This window comes from Triturus cristatus, chromosome 1_1, assembly GCF_964204655.1.
Source record: "Triturus cristatus chromosome 1_1, aTriCri1.1, whole genome shotgun sequence".
In the NCBI taxonomy this organism is placed as follows: Eukaryota; Metazoa; Chordata; class Amphibia; order Caudata; family Salamandridae; genus Triturus; species Triturus cristatus.
In genome coordinates, this window is record NC_140579.1 from 1,023,257,459 (window position 1) to 1,023,272,959 (window position 15,501).

The window sequence follows — 15,501 nt, forward strand, 5'->3', positions numbered from 1 at the left end:
TCTAGACATGTGTCCCTACCATGTCCTGCATGCTTGCGTCAGGCGGATGTTGAGAATGGTGGCTAGGCCAAGGTTGGATGCATGGAGATGCCAGAATGCAGTTTTGGATCACAGTGCCACATGGTTGTGTTGGGGTTGTGTGCTGCATCATGAGTGTGGGCGTGGATCGAGAAGGTCATCCTGCAGCTGGCTGTGAATCATTCCCCCCATCCCGTTTGGACGTTGATGTGGCCTGGTTGCCCGATGCAGTAGCAGAGCTGTGCAGATGCACTCCGGATATGGACAAGTATCATGGGAGTCGTAAGGCACATGTCCGTAGACTGCAGGGTAGGATTCGACACGGATGTTGGAGTTGCCCTGGGGGATGGTCTCTCTTGCCTTGAGGTGGATGGAACTGTGCATCTTGTGCATAAGACAGTTTCCACTCCCTGACAAACCGCTAGCATCTTGTCACTCTACACATAGACACATATGCACCACCTCTGAAAACTATGCCAGACATGCCGCACGCACAGTGGCAACAGGCCACCATTGACAGGGAAGAGGCACCTTGGAGACAGAGGGACAAATTTATTAGTCATGTGTGTTGGAATGACAATGATACTCTGTCAACACATACACAGGTCATGTGGATGAACATGTGGGAGCAACACTGGCACCCCCCATTGCAACACAGATGCTGGTATTCCATTGAACTGGCACACAAGTGACGGATAACAGCTAAACACCCCCTGCTGCCACGGAGAGGCTGCTATACACCATTGAGGCCCTGATGGGGCAATCACACACCATGTCAACCCGGTGCAACCTGTATGTTTCCGAGGCCAGTGTTACACACATTGATGGCCTCATCACAATCCCCAATCCCCTGACACATGACAGTCACCAAGTCTGACCATGGCTCCAGGTGAAGCCTGCCCCATGTCATGTTCCCCATGTAGGATCCACATGTATGCAAATTGACCACACATGAACCAGAGAAGTGCACACAGACTACAAACAATTTACACACCCAAAACGCCGTGAGGCATCCCTTACCCTAAGGAGATTTCCAAACTTGCCCGTGCATGTGACGCAGAATCAGCACATGTTGCTGTGTTCATGAGGAGTAGCAGGAGCACAACAATGCCACCAGCAGACAGCATGCCCATGGACCTGTGGAAGAGAGACACACAAGGAGTCAGCCCAAAGGAGCACATCCGCAAGCATGTACTCAACACATATCATGTTGTCAACATGACAGGTGACAATGATGACTCTCTGACAACATCCTTCCATTGCGCCATCACTCGAGTGACACTTCAATACACACCACTGACTCACTTGGCAGACATGCAGATGGACACACACATTGCAACACATGCCACACACGCCCCAATGCGTGCACACTCAGACACTGGAACTCACCACTAAGCAAAGAAGTTGCTTATGAGCCAACTCCGCATGTCCTCCACAGCCTCCTCCTCCTCCACATCACTTGCCCCGTCACCAAGGCCTTCATCCTCCACGGTTGGATGGTCCTGGTCATCTTGATCCAGTATGAGTGGAACAGCTTCCTCCACTGCCATGTTGTGCAGCATGCAGCAGACGATGATGATCTTGCACACCTTCACCGGGGCATATGGGAGTGCTCCACCGGTCTTGTGGAGGCACCGGAATCGGCTCTTCAGAAGTCCAAACGTCCTCTCAATGACTCTCCTGGTCCGCCCATGGGCGTTGTTGTAGCGGTGCTCGGCAGCCGTGCTGGGGTTGCGGACAGGCGTCATCAGCCATGGCATGTTGGGATAGCCAGCGTCCCCTACAAGGAAACATCATGGACAGAAGTGTGTCAGCACAGGCAGTGAGATTGGAAGATGACGCCAAACACTGAACTGCCAGAGTCTACCCACCAACAATACATGCTCGCTCGTTCCGCAGCTGCTGCATCATTTCAGGCAGCCTGCTACGCCTCATGATGAAGGCATCGTGTGCTGATCCTGGAAAGCGAACACAGACATGTGAAATCACCATGTTGGACAGACACACCACAAGGGCATTAATGGAGTGATAATGTTTGTGATTCCTATACACCACCTCCTGTGCCTGTGGTGGTACCAACGCAACATGTGTCCCATCTATGGACCCAATGACATGGGGCATCCCTCCCAGGGCATAGAACTCACACTTGACATCTGTCAACTGCTCACGAATTGGGAATTTAATGTACTCATCCAGGTGAACCAACATGGCCTCTAAGAAATCATGCAGAACACGGCTGAACATCGTCTGGGATATTCCTCCGACGTCAGCAATGGTATGTTGGAACGTACCTGTGGCAAGGAAATGTAGGGCTGCCATCACCTTCAACTTGGGTGTCAGTGCACTGGGATACCTGTGGCGCGGGAGGAGTTGTGCTTCCAGCCGGCCAGTCAACTCATCAATCAACCGTTGGCTGAATCTGTAGCGGCGTATACAGTCCCGTTCATGCAGGGCAGCCATGTCTGGCATACGTCGAGGGAGAGGCGGAGCCCTGCAGTGAAATGGAAGGAACACCGAAGAGTGAGCACTGTACAACGACATTGTCAATGCACTGAGCACATGTTACACAGCCAATACACAAATGCCACATTCTGAGTCAGGTCTGTGCCACATTTCCTGGACACGTACGCCAGTCAGGTGACACTCCTACCAAGGGACAGCCACTAACGGAGTGGGGCAAGCTCACGATGACATGGCATGAGACTAGCTGTGGGCCAGTGTAAGTGAACATGCACACGCATCACAGGATTCACAGACATCCACACATGTGCAGAAGTAGTATGCGTATGGTACAGACAGGTTGGTGGATGCGATATGCACTGGTCACATGTCATAGGAAAAGGACAGGCCACACACATTGCCTTGGAGGAGTACATGTCGAGACAGAACATACATAGAGAGCATGTGGATATGTACTTGTTTTGATACTCCGTGTAGTTGCATACATACACACCTCATGGCAGATCACATATGTGGGCTGGTGTGCGGAACAGTGTGCCATGGCCATCTACACACAGACACATGTTGGCAGCAGCAACATTGGACCACACACCTACAGCAAAATCATGGAAACACATGCCACACACATGACATGGTTGCAGCGTGCAACGCAGCCATACACATGTCATGTGTAATATTCCGTGTACCTGGCATCAGGGGACAGGTGCGGGTGTCCGTGACTGGGACATGCAAGTGACTCATGGCTCCACTAGTGTGTACGACATGCACACATGTCAAAGGAGTGCAGGGGATGTGTGGTACAATGCGCACCATCACACACGACATGTGTACACAGCTCATCGTACATATGCTTTGCCCACACCTCAGGGGTAAAGTGCCACATCACAACCTGACACACCTGTGTCACACACATGTGGTATTGCACAGACAATGCATTGGTGTCCACCCTTGGCAAAATCTGACCGCTCCATTCCTGTCTGTGTGCCGCCTGTCACCACTGACAGGTGTGAAACGCACCGTACATACGCTCTGAGTGCGTGTATAGGGTCCCTGGGCCAATATGGGCGCTGGCGTATGCGTACACCACAGTAGTACGGACTGTACACGCGCTTGTACGGTCCGGATCACAATATGGGCGCTGGCGTATGCGTACGCCACAGTAGTACGGACTGTACACGCGCTTGTACGGCCCGGATCACAATATGGGCGCTGGCGTATGCGTACGCCACAGTAGTACGGACTGTACACGCGCTTGTACGGTCCGGATCACAATATGGGCGCTGGCGTATGCGTACGCCACAGTAGTACGGACCGTACAAGCGCTTGTACAGTCCGTACTACTGTGGCGTACGCATACGCCAGCGCCCATGTTGTGATCCGGACCGTACAAGCGCGTGTACAGTCCGTACTACTGTGGCGTACGCATACGCCAGCGCCCATATTGTGATCCGGACCGTACAAGCGCGTGTACAGTCCGTACTACTGTGGCGTACGCATACGCCAGCGCCCATATTGTGATCCGGACTGTACAAGCGCGTGTACGGTCCGTATCACTGCTTGTGGGGTGCCCTAGGGCGTGGAACGCACCGTACCTGTGTGTAAATGTATGAAAACACATAGGGGACACATGAGGGACAAGTATAAGGGCCTAAATGCATGATGGTTGCCATGGAGACTGAGTTAGATTTTTGAATTTGAGCACCAGGTGCCCAGCAGAAGACAGTTTGAAAGAATCTACATTGTTGCAAAGTGGATGTTGACTTGACATCATCATCAAAACTGAAACCATGCAAAGCCACACACTGGGGTAGGTTTGAAGGGATTGGATGAAACGTAGGATGCAAATGTGACTGACCAATCAATCTGTACTCCTGTACATGAACAGGCCAGGCATATATAAGGCAGCCAGGTCCCATGAGAGAGCACTTGCCTGCACATCCATTCATCCATGACCACTGCTTCTGATAGTGATTCCTCTGGCACCATGTCCAGGACTGTGGAGAGGTCACAGCCATTCACCCAGGAGGAGAACCTTGCCCTGATAGATGTGATCCTCCCACAGTTCCAGAGCCTGTATGGTCGACCCGGGGTTCAGGTGAGTGCAGACTCCACTAGCTTAGACTGTGCCCCTTTTGTGTGACAGTGACTTCTGGCATTGTGTCCATGTGTGACAGACATGCACTGTTGTTTAGAGTGGGTCCCAGGGTGTGGAAGGCCTCATGTCACCCATGCAGAGCATGCTGTGTTTCCTGTGTGCACTCCTCACTTGCATAGTGCCTACTGTGACAATGAATGCATGGTGCATGCCACATTCTGCCTGCATACTCCTCCTGGGGATGTTGTTTCCACAGTCCTGATGTGATCCTGTGTTCCCCCCAGTGTGACAGGTGTCAGTACCCATGGATGTGTGTTTGTTCAGTGTACCTGTGCTGTGAGTGTCCAAAGGCCGTGTTCGTCCCCTGCACATTGGTGTGTGTGTAAGTCCCCTGTCATGTGGGTGAGTGCATATGGGGAGTGTTGCACACAAGCAGCATGAGGGATGGATATAGCCTGGCCATCCGATGTGAGCAGGGAGCAGTGCTGTGTGCATGCCGTGCTGAGCCAGCCCCACACCTGTGACACCCCCCGTCTACTGGCACATGGGCAGAGTGAGGTGTGTACCCGCAGTTGGCAATGCCATGTGATTGTCCTGTACCTGTGTGTGTCTGTGTACTCTGCTGAGGTAGCATCAGTGTGCTGGGGCAGGTGACTGCTGTGAGGTGCTGTACATAATCCTGGTGTAGCCTGTGAGGCACAGTGTGATCCCTGGTCAGTGAGTGTGTGGTACCCCTCATGCCACCCGTGTACTTTCAATGGCACGTAGTGCATTTGGCCTTCCACAGTGGATAATGTCCCTATGACAAAGGTGCAATTAGTTGCATGCATACCATGGCCTGTTCATAAAGAGGATTGTTTTATATGTGTGTCTCTGTGTCTTTGCTCATGTGGATTAATGTATTCTCACTTTTGCATCCTCACAGGTAGGCGCCATTGCCAAGGGGGAGATCTGGAGGGAAGCCGTCAGTGCCGTGAGGGGTACAGAGGGTCGGAGGCGGAGCCTGTCTCAGGTGAGGAAACGCTGGCAGGACTTCCGGTGCTGGACGAGGAGGATTGCACGGCTCCTGCTGGGGGACTCACCTGAGAGCCGTAAGAACCGTGGGCGCCGTCGTCTGACCCACATCCAGAAGCGTGTGCTGGCGGTGGTCTTCCCCGATATGGACAGGCGCCTACAGGAGAAGCAGCAGCAGGAAGGGGGTAGGTACATGTGTGTCAGTTGTGTGTCCCCAGCCAATGTAAGTGCGCAGTTGCATGGATACACTGCCAGGGTTTGATTGTGCAGTGCGTCAACTTGTCCCCAAAGTAGCCCGGTGCTGTTCTCACTCCCTCCCTTCCCCTCCTTGCCATGTGTTCCCTGGTCTGTGTGTAGCCACTCTTGCACAAGGTTATTTAGGCAGGCAGTTTATGCTGGTGCCCAATGCTAGCAGCATCATGTGTGGGGGTGATGTGTCACAGGTCTGGGGACCTTGCGTGTGCCATGGCCAATTTCAGTCATTGTGGGGTCCATGTCACTTGGCAATGTTTGTGAATCACGACATAGGGGTGTGTCTCCAAAGTGTACAGCCTTCCAGCATTCATGTCCAATTGTGTGCCCTCTGACATGATGTGCCTGAGTGGGAGGCCTGCTAAGTGCAGGGACGGTTGCTTAATTTGCAGTCATGTCCATCCTGGACCATGGAGGAGTGTGGGCACTACTGTGCCCTGGGGCACCTCTTCCTAGGTATCATGTGCGTCATCCAACAATATGGACATTCACTGTGTCTTCGCCAGGGGTTGGGTAGGGTGGCATTGTACCCTGGGCTCAACTGTTATGACCTACAGGTTGCTACATGTGTCCACTGTACAGGGGGACCCATTTTGCTTGTGCATACTCACAGTGGGCATTACCTGTGTGTGTTGTTAAGACAATCTGATGATGTTTGCTTGTCAATGATGTGTGGACAGGCGCACCAGGGGCAGTGTGTGTACAGTCATGAATTAGTGGAGGCCATGTGTTTTCATCCCAGAGTAAGAGGTGTACATACTTTCTCCGTCTCAATGAGATTGTCTCAGGTGTGGGTGGTTTGTGCGTACAAGGCCTACATGTCAAAAGCTCCATCCTCCTTGCTGGGTTTGGCCTGTGTGTGATGTTTGACTGGACATACGGTCATGGTGCAGTGACCCAGTCATGTTTGGCATGGTTTCATGTATTGCCTTTGCAGCATGTGCCAAGAGTAAATGGATATGATTCCTGCTCATCCCTTTTTGACGACGCAGTGTGGTGCAGATGCTGTGCACATTTGTCCCCAGAGGCTGGCTCCTCTGTAAAATTTGAAGTGAAGTGATTTGCTGTTGTGTCATGCTCTCCATTGTTTCTCAGTGGCATGGTGGGTCGACAAACTGTGTGTTCCATGGCCTACATGTGTACATAGTTTTGTAGGTGTAACTCCTGTTGCTTTTCAGGCTATGCAATGTGACCTATGTATATTTGACTCATGTGACATATGTGTACAGGTGTCTGATTATCTCCTGTCTCTTCACCTTGCCCACAGCATCGCCGGGGGACACGGAAGGAGACACTAGCACGGACCGGGAGGAGGGATTGAGCACCAGTGCCAGCAGTGCTGTCCTGTCTGGCACATGGAGTGGCACGGAGGCCGAGGGGAGTGAGGCAGAGGACCTGTTGACTGCCAACACAGACTATGACGCAGACGGGTCCGAGGCTGAGCTCCCAGAGGTGGCGGAGTCTGCCCACCCAGCTGAAGGCAGCCCTCCACATCCCCCCGCCACCTCAGTTTCCATCACCGGCCTCCCACGTGCTCGTGGCCCTTCCCTCCGTGCTCGGTCCCCACATGTCTCCTTCCTGCCAGGCACCGCACCCCCTGCCCCTGTCACCACTGCTGCGGTGAGTGCGGAGTCTGTGGACATCCTGAGGCAGTTGCAGGTTGGTCAGACTGCGATGCTAAATGTCCTCCATGCCCACACCCAGGTGCTGACCCAGATGGAGGCATACATGGAGGGCATGTCGGCTGCGCAGTCTGACCAACGGCAGTTGCTGAGGTCCATAGACTCCACACTGACTGCAGCACTGGATCTCCTGCAGCGCTGCCTACCCCCCCTACCCCTGCACCATCCACAATTCCCACTCCCGTGCCTGTCCCACGCACATCCAGACGTCAGCGTGCACGCACCCCAACAGACACAGGCACCACACCACCAGGGAAGTCGAAGCGCACACCTCCTGTCACGCACACACAGGGTGAGGAAGGCACACCCACTGGGTCGGGGGGGAAACGTACAACACGCAGCCACAGTGGGAGTCCGCAGTCCACACAACCCACTCCCTCCAAATCAACTCCCCTTAGCTCTCCTGGCCAACAGTCGGTGACAGCATCATCCACTGCAAGTGTGCCCCCCAGCCCCAGGATGACACCACCCCGCAAGCGGTGGAGGCGGGACCCGGCCAGGGGAGTTGAGTCCCCCACCCTGTCCACACCCTCCCCCAGTGGCGCTGCGACCCATCCCTCTGCCCCCCCCCCCCTCCTTGGGGCCTGTGGTTCGATTGGGTGCGGGGGAGTCGCTGGGGGAACTTGCCGACGTGTGCAGCGCCATTCTGTCCTCCACCTTTGGCGCTGGCACCCCCCCTGTGGCAGAATCATCCCTCCCTGCACCCACAACACCTACCCTTGCCCCTCCTGTCCCTGCGGTGCCTGTTTCCACCCTCCCCCCTGATGCCCCCTCTTCTGTGGATGAAATGGACATGTGAACTGTGCAGGCAAGCTAGGGGACACACGTCCCGATGTGTACCCCCCCCGGACTTTGCCGCTGGCCTGGCCCATGGCCCTTGTACATAGTGGTCATTTTCTCAGAGATATTTTCCTGCTGAATAAAGCATTTTCTTTTGGTTTTGCACACTGATGCTTTCCTGGACTTGCTGTTGGTGCTGGTGCTCCCTGAGTTGGGGTGGTGATAATGTGTTAGGGGTCTGTGAAATGTTGAAGTGTGCTGCTCATGGGGTGTACCCTGCCATCTGCGTGCCATCACAAAGGTCTCTGCCAATGGTATTTGGTCATGTTTGCTCTCACTGTATGGTGACATTGTCCCAAGGTGTGTTCCATCCTCTGTGGAGCAGGCCATTTTCCCTGCAGAGTGTCTCCCAAATGCTGTGCTGTGCTGTGTCTACATTTCCTGGATGTGTGAGGGTTGCCTTTCAATATAGCCATGCTGGCTCAGCGATGGCTCCACCTGCATCTGGGGTATCACCCTTGTTGGTCACTGAACTTGTTGATGGGGTATATTGTCCTATGTCTGGGCACTGCTGGGAGGACTCTGCACCCACCCCTCCTGTGTCTGGGCACTGCTGGGAGGACTCTGCACCCACCCCTTCTGTGTCTGGGCACTGCTGGGGGGACTCTGCACCCACCCCTCCTGTGTCTGGGCACTGCTGGGAGGACTCTGCACCCACCCCTTCTGTGTCTGGGCACTGCTGGGAGGACTCTGCACACACCCCTCCTGTGTCTGGGCACTGCTGGGAGGACTCTGCACCCACCCCTCCTGTCTCTGGGCACTGCTGGGAGGACTCTGCACCCACCCCTCCTGTGTCTGGGCACTGCTGGGAGGACTCTGCACCCACCCCTCCTGTGTCTGGGCACTGCTGGGAGGACTCTGCACCCACCCCTCCTGCGTCTGGCCACTGCTGGGAGGACTCTGCACCCACCCCTCCTGTGTCTGGGCACTGCTGGGAGGACTCTGCACCCACCCCTCCTGCGTCTGGCCACTGCTGGGAGGACTCTGCACCCACCCCTCCTGTCTCTGGGCACTGCTGGGAGGACTCTTCACCCACCCCTCCTGTGTCTGGGCACTGCTGGGAGGACTCTGCACCCACCCCTCCTGTCTCAGGGCACTGCTGGGAGTGTTAGGCACCCACCCCTCCTGTCTCTGGGCACTGCTGGGAGTGTTAGGCACCCACCCCTCCTGTCTCTGGGCACTGCTGGGAGGACTCTGCACCCACCCCTCCTGTCTCTGGGCACTGCTGGGAGGACTCTGCACCCACCCCTCCTGTCTCTGGGCACTGCTGGGAGGACTCTGCACTCACCCCTCCTGCGTCTGGCCACTGCTGGGAGGACTCTACACACACCCCTCCTGTGTCTGGGCACTGCTGGGAGGACTCTGCACCCACCCCTCCTGTCTCTGGGCACTGCTGGGAGGACTCTGCACTCACCCCTCCTGCGTCTGGCCACTGCTGGGAGGACTCTACACACACCCCTCCTATGTCTGGGCACTGCTGGGGGTGTTAGGCACACACCATTCTTATTGCAGGTTAGGTGCGTACATACACGGGTGGGGGTTCGGGGCGTACATACACTGCTGGGGTGGGGGTTCGGGGCGTACATACACGGGTGGTGGTTCGGTGCGTACATACACGGGTGGGGGTTCGGGGCGTACATACACTGCTGGGGTGGGGGTTCGGTGCGTACATACACGGGTGGGGGTTCGGGGCGTACATACACTGCTGGGGTGGGGGTTCGGGGCGTACATACACGGGTGGTGGTTAGGTGCGTACATACACGGGTGGGGGTTTGGGGCGTACATACACTGCTGGGGTGGGGGTTCGGGGCGTACATACACGGGTGGTGGTTCGTTGCGTACATACACGGGTGGGGGTTCGGGGCGTACATACACTGCTGGGGTGGGGGTTCGGGGCGTACATACACGGGTGGTGGTTCGGTGCGTACATACACGGGTGGTGGTTCGGGGCGTACATACACTGCTGGGGTGGGGGTTCGGTGCGTACATACACGGGTGGGGGTTCGGGGCGTACATACACTGCTGGGGTGGGGGTTCGGGGCGTACATACACGGGTGGTGGTTCGGTGCGTACATACACGGGTGGGGGTTCGGGGCATACATACACTGCTGGGGTGGGGGTTCGGTGCGTACATACATGGGTGGGGGTTCGCGGCGTACATACACTGCTGGGGTGGGGGTTCGGGGCGTACATACACGGGTGGTGGTTTGGTGCGTACATACACGGGTGGGGGTTCGGGGCGTACATACACTGCTGGGGTGGGGGTTTGGTGCGTACATACACGGGTGGGGGTTCGGGGCGTACATACACTGCTGGGGTGGGGGTTCGGGGCGTACATACATGGGTGGGGGTTCGGGGCGTACATACACTGCAGGGGTGGGGGTTCGGTGCATACATACACGGGTGGGGGTTCGGGGCGTACATACACTGCTGGGGTGGGGGTTCGGTGCGTACATACACGGGTGGGGGGTCGGGGCGTACATACACTGCTGGGGTGGGGGTTCGGGGCGTACATACACGGGTGGTGGTTCGGTGCGTACATACACGGGTGGGGGTTCGGGGCGTACATACACTGCTGGGGTGGGGGTTCGGTGCATACATACACGGGTGGGGGGTCGGGGCGTACATACACTGCTGGGGTGGGGGTTCGGGGCGTACATACACGGGTGGTGGTTCGGTGCGTACATACACGGGTGGGGGTTCGGGGCGTACATACACTGCTGGGGTGGGGGTTCGGTGCGTACATACACGGGTGGGGGGTCGGGGCGTACATACACTGCTGGGGTGGGGGATCGGGGCGTACATACACGGGTGGGGGTACGGGCCGTACTTCCACGGGTGGGGGTACGGTCCGTACATACCCCTACCCACGCTCTGCGTGCCTGGGTACGGCCCGTACCCATGCCTTTGGTGGGTGGGTACGGTGCGTCCCCCCATTGTTGCGGTGCCATGGGGTCCGCACCGTACACAGGCCTTGGGGGCGTGGCTACGGGTCGTACCACGCGTACCCCTACATGACCCAGCAATGCTGGTACGAGCCGTACCAAGGCCTTTCTGACGTGGGTACGGGCCGTACCGCCATTGATGGAGTGACGTAGGGGGACGCGTGGTACGTTCCGTACCCACGCTCTTGCGGCCTGGGTAGGGTACGTACCGGTTCGTGTGACCATCCACTTCCGTTGTGAAGGATGCTTGCGTTGCTGGCCTCGCCCCCACCCCCTGGAAGTGACCAGGCCCTGATGGTCAGGTATGTCCAGGCCATGTGTGATTTGGTACCATGTGTTGGTGTTGTGTGTCCTGCCCCTGCCCCCCCTTTGCCCCTGGTTGTTGTGCTGACATTCTGCGGCGTCTGCGTCGGTTCCTGTACGCCAGGTGGACTGCTAGGAGGGCAGGGATGGCACGTAGGTTCGGGTCCATGTCTGTTCGTCGCGTCCAGCTGCTCCTTGCGTGTGTCGTCCTGATTTCCCGGCAGTTTTTGGCAGCCGGTAAATATTTTCCGTGCGGGATGACGTCGGTTCGAATCGTACTTCCTGGTTCGTGAAACGTAGGCTGGATGCGTACCGACGTCAGGTCGGCGCTTTTCAGGATCGGAATTGTGTTTCGATTCTGTTCGGTCGGTGTTTTGTTCGATTCGTACGGAAATGGTGTTTCCGTAGGAATCGTACTTGCATTTTCGGATGGATTTCGCACCGGGTACGAGTCGGACGGAGAAATGGCTCCGTCCGACGGTTCGTACCGGGTTTTTACCGGATCGGAATTGGCACCCTAGTTTTCAATTTGTCTGTCAATGTAATAGTTATTCCTTCATGCTGTATTTTATCCACGGCTTCCATTTTCATAATCTCTTCATTTTCCAATTTCAAAAGTTCTTCATTGAATATAGAGCATTCATGTAGTGTTGGCATTAAGCAGATTACAGTATTTTTTTCTGCAATTTTCTTGTATATTTTCTCTGTAACTATTTGTTCTGTTGGAAACAAATTACATAGCAATCGACTCTGTAAAGCTTTTCTGCCATTTTCTGTGAGTAGTCCAATTCTGATATCTTTGAGAATACTTGCATAATCATCATCATTTGCTTGCCGCATATTGGTAATGAGTTCTTTGTACTCAAAGTATGACCAAATATTCACATTACCTATACTTCCTAACGACTTTTTCGTGTCTTCATGTGTAACAGTATTAAATACTGGTTGTCCTTTAACTGGAGTGAGCTGCAGTAGATCCCCAAAAACTATAACATGTTTTCCTCCAAATAACACGTCATAGTCTGTCTTTAGAATTTGCTGCATTCTTAAATGCACAAAGGCAAGCATTAAGTTTGATACCATGCTTACCTCATCAATAATGAGAACTTTCATTTTCTTCAACAGTCTTGAAACTTCAAAACATGCTTCTCCTGTTAGCTTGTGGTATTCTATTTTGTTATCATGCTCTACTGGTAACATTAGCAAACGATGTAAGGTAATTCCTTTTATGTTATATGCTGCTAACCCAGTTGGAGCAGTAACAACACAAGACAAAGGTGAATCCGTTTTTTTCTGTAGGTAGCTTCTAATTACGTTAATTAAGAAACTTTTTCCAGTTCCAGCTTGTCCACTCACATACATTCTGATTGGTTCAAATGCTGTGCATGAGCACTCTTTATTTTCATGTAGTAATCCATGATCAATTTGTTTTGTGACTTCTTCATAAATTTGTTGTTGTTCATCATTCAGTTGTTGTTCCAAATTTGGTAAGTCTATTAAATCTTCCTGAGCTTGATTCATAGCTGTTTCCACTTCAGTCATGGCTATTGCAGCTTCATTTTCTACGATTGGTTGTCCTAGGGGATCTTGACTGAGCGTACCAGAACTTTGACTGTCTTGAGAACTGTCTCTAGCTACTTCAGCTGCAATTGTAGCTTCTTGTTCAATTTCTTCATTTAACATTTGTACATAATTTGAGAAAGTACTGCATTCTATGTTATCTTTGCATGCATTAAAGTAATCTTCATAGCTCTGAAAATCTCCAAGTAATTCATCCTCTGAGCGCCATGGTTTAAACAGCTGTAAAAGTGCTAAGTAGTAAAATTCCTTTTTGTCAGTAGTGTCGCAACTCAGCTTCCTGTGATTAATCAAACTTCCTTTTGTTTGTTTCACCAAACATCCTTCCTCACCAATGACTTTATATTTTCCATTGTTGATGTCTTCTGTGGCATTCCGTTTATAAATGTAGTTCTGCAGCACTTCATAGAGACACATGTTCTCAAGATGATGACTTCTGTTTGGGTAATATGTGTCCAACATATTTGTTTTCAAAATGTCTGTACTTTCTGGTTCGTTCTCTGCTAAATATTCAATTTCTCGAATAGATTTCAGTACCCGATTTCGTATTCCTGCAAGGCCTAAACTTACCCAAATTATTCTTCTGGATTTGGAGTACAGACTTGCAGATGATAACCTATATGACCCAATTTCTCGATGCAATAACATCTTTAAACTGAAACTGTATAGCTTTTTACTGACAGTCTTCTCGTGAGAAATCTCTTCCCACATTTCTTTCAATTCCGTTTTCTCAGATTTAGTGATGTAAGATGTGACATACCAAGCAACAGCAATAGAATTGTCAGCTACATACTGAATATCCATGTTAGCATTCCACATGGATAAAATGACTGGGTTGTAGTCATTTATATATTTTGACTCTTCTTTTCTTCTTAGGTTGTAGGTATTTTTCGGAGATTTTCTTGTAATGGTATGTCGCACAGCTGACATAAAACTGTTTACTCTTCCTTTTGAAAGAACAGGTCGTGGAAATCCAAATGGACATTTTGTGTAGAATTTATCTTTACTCTTGTACTTTCGTCGACAGTATTTTCCACACCGATGACTTTGGAAACGTAAAACTTGCTCTTTTAAGTTTTTTTCTTCTGTGCTTTTAGGTATAGCACATGTTGCATATTCTTCAATGAAAGATAAAACTGCATCATCAGAATCTGTTCCAAATTTTGGGGCATCCTTGATCCACAACAGCATATGAATATGAGGAGCACCTCTTGCTTGGTACTCTTTTCTCCAAAAGAAATCCACAACTTCTCCAAGAGGTGGATTTTTTTTATTGTAGATGAAGGACAAATCTATGATTGAAATATCTGCAAACATTAACGGGATCCAATGAGCACAATTCTCCTGCTGTCTTGTATTGGATATTTTCAATATTTGAATTTGCCTCTCGAAGAAAATCCAGTAAATCATCCCAAGCGTACTCAGCACAGCTTAGGGTAAGGAACCATGTAGGAGTTCCTAAATTCCGTAACATACATTTCAATTCTCCATGGCGTCTGTACCAATATTCATTAGTTCCACGCTGACAAGCCATCAGATTAATCAATTGAGATTCCAAATGATCAACTCGCTGTTGCACTTTGTTCATAAAATCCTTTGCAGACACATTATGTAGATGTACTCCAGTTTTTAAAATGTGATTTACTGCATAAGATAGTGCAGACAAGTCACTTTCAAATAAAAGATGGAACAAATAAGGAATACTTTGACGAAATCTTGGATCTTCTGCATATAATCTTGTAGTCCGATACTCAGAAGCAGGAATCTGTACTGGACGTTCATCATATCGTCCACCTTTTCCTGTAGGAAACAGCTGGGGAAAACAACGAGCTTCCAAGCTCTCCTTCCATACACTCACGGGAGTTCCTTTTGCTTTTTTCATCTGAAACAGATCAATAGTGTTTCCCATAACTTCTTTAGAATGAAGAGGATGTATGCTGAAATGTTCATGAATTTCTTCTTCTTTTGACTTATCCACTTTTTCAATTTGCCCAGTTGGTATTCCTGTGTCTGCTAGTAAAACTTCTTCATCTTCATCCATATAAATTGATTCATAGTACTTATTATTTCTTTTCAAATATAAATTTGCTCTTTTTACTTTTCGTACATCTACTAGCTCCTGCCAAATATTCTTATTCTTTGTAGGTACACCATTAACCAGAATAACTAATGGTTCAGTTTCCAAACTATCTGCATCAATTGTTTCAATATTTTTTTTCAAATCTAATGGCAAATAGACAACTCTTCCTTTTAAACCTCTTTGTAAATCTAAAGGAGGTAATTTACCTGTTTTGGGCTCCATACAAACTATAGT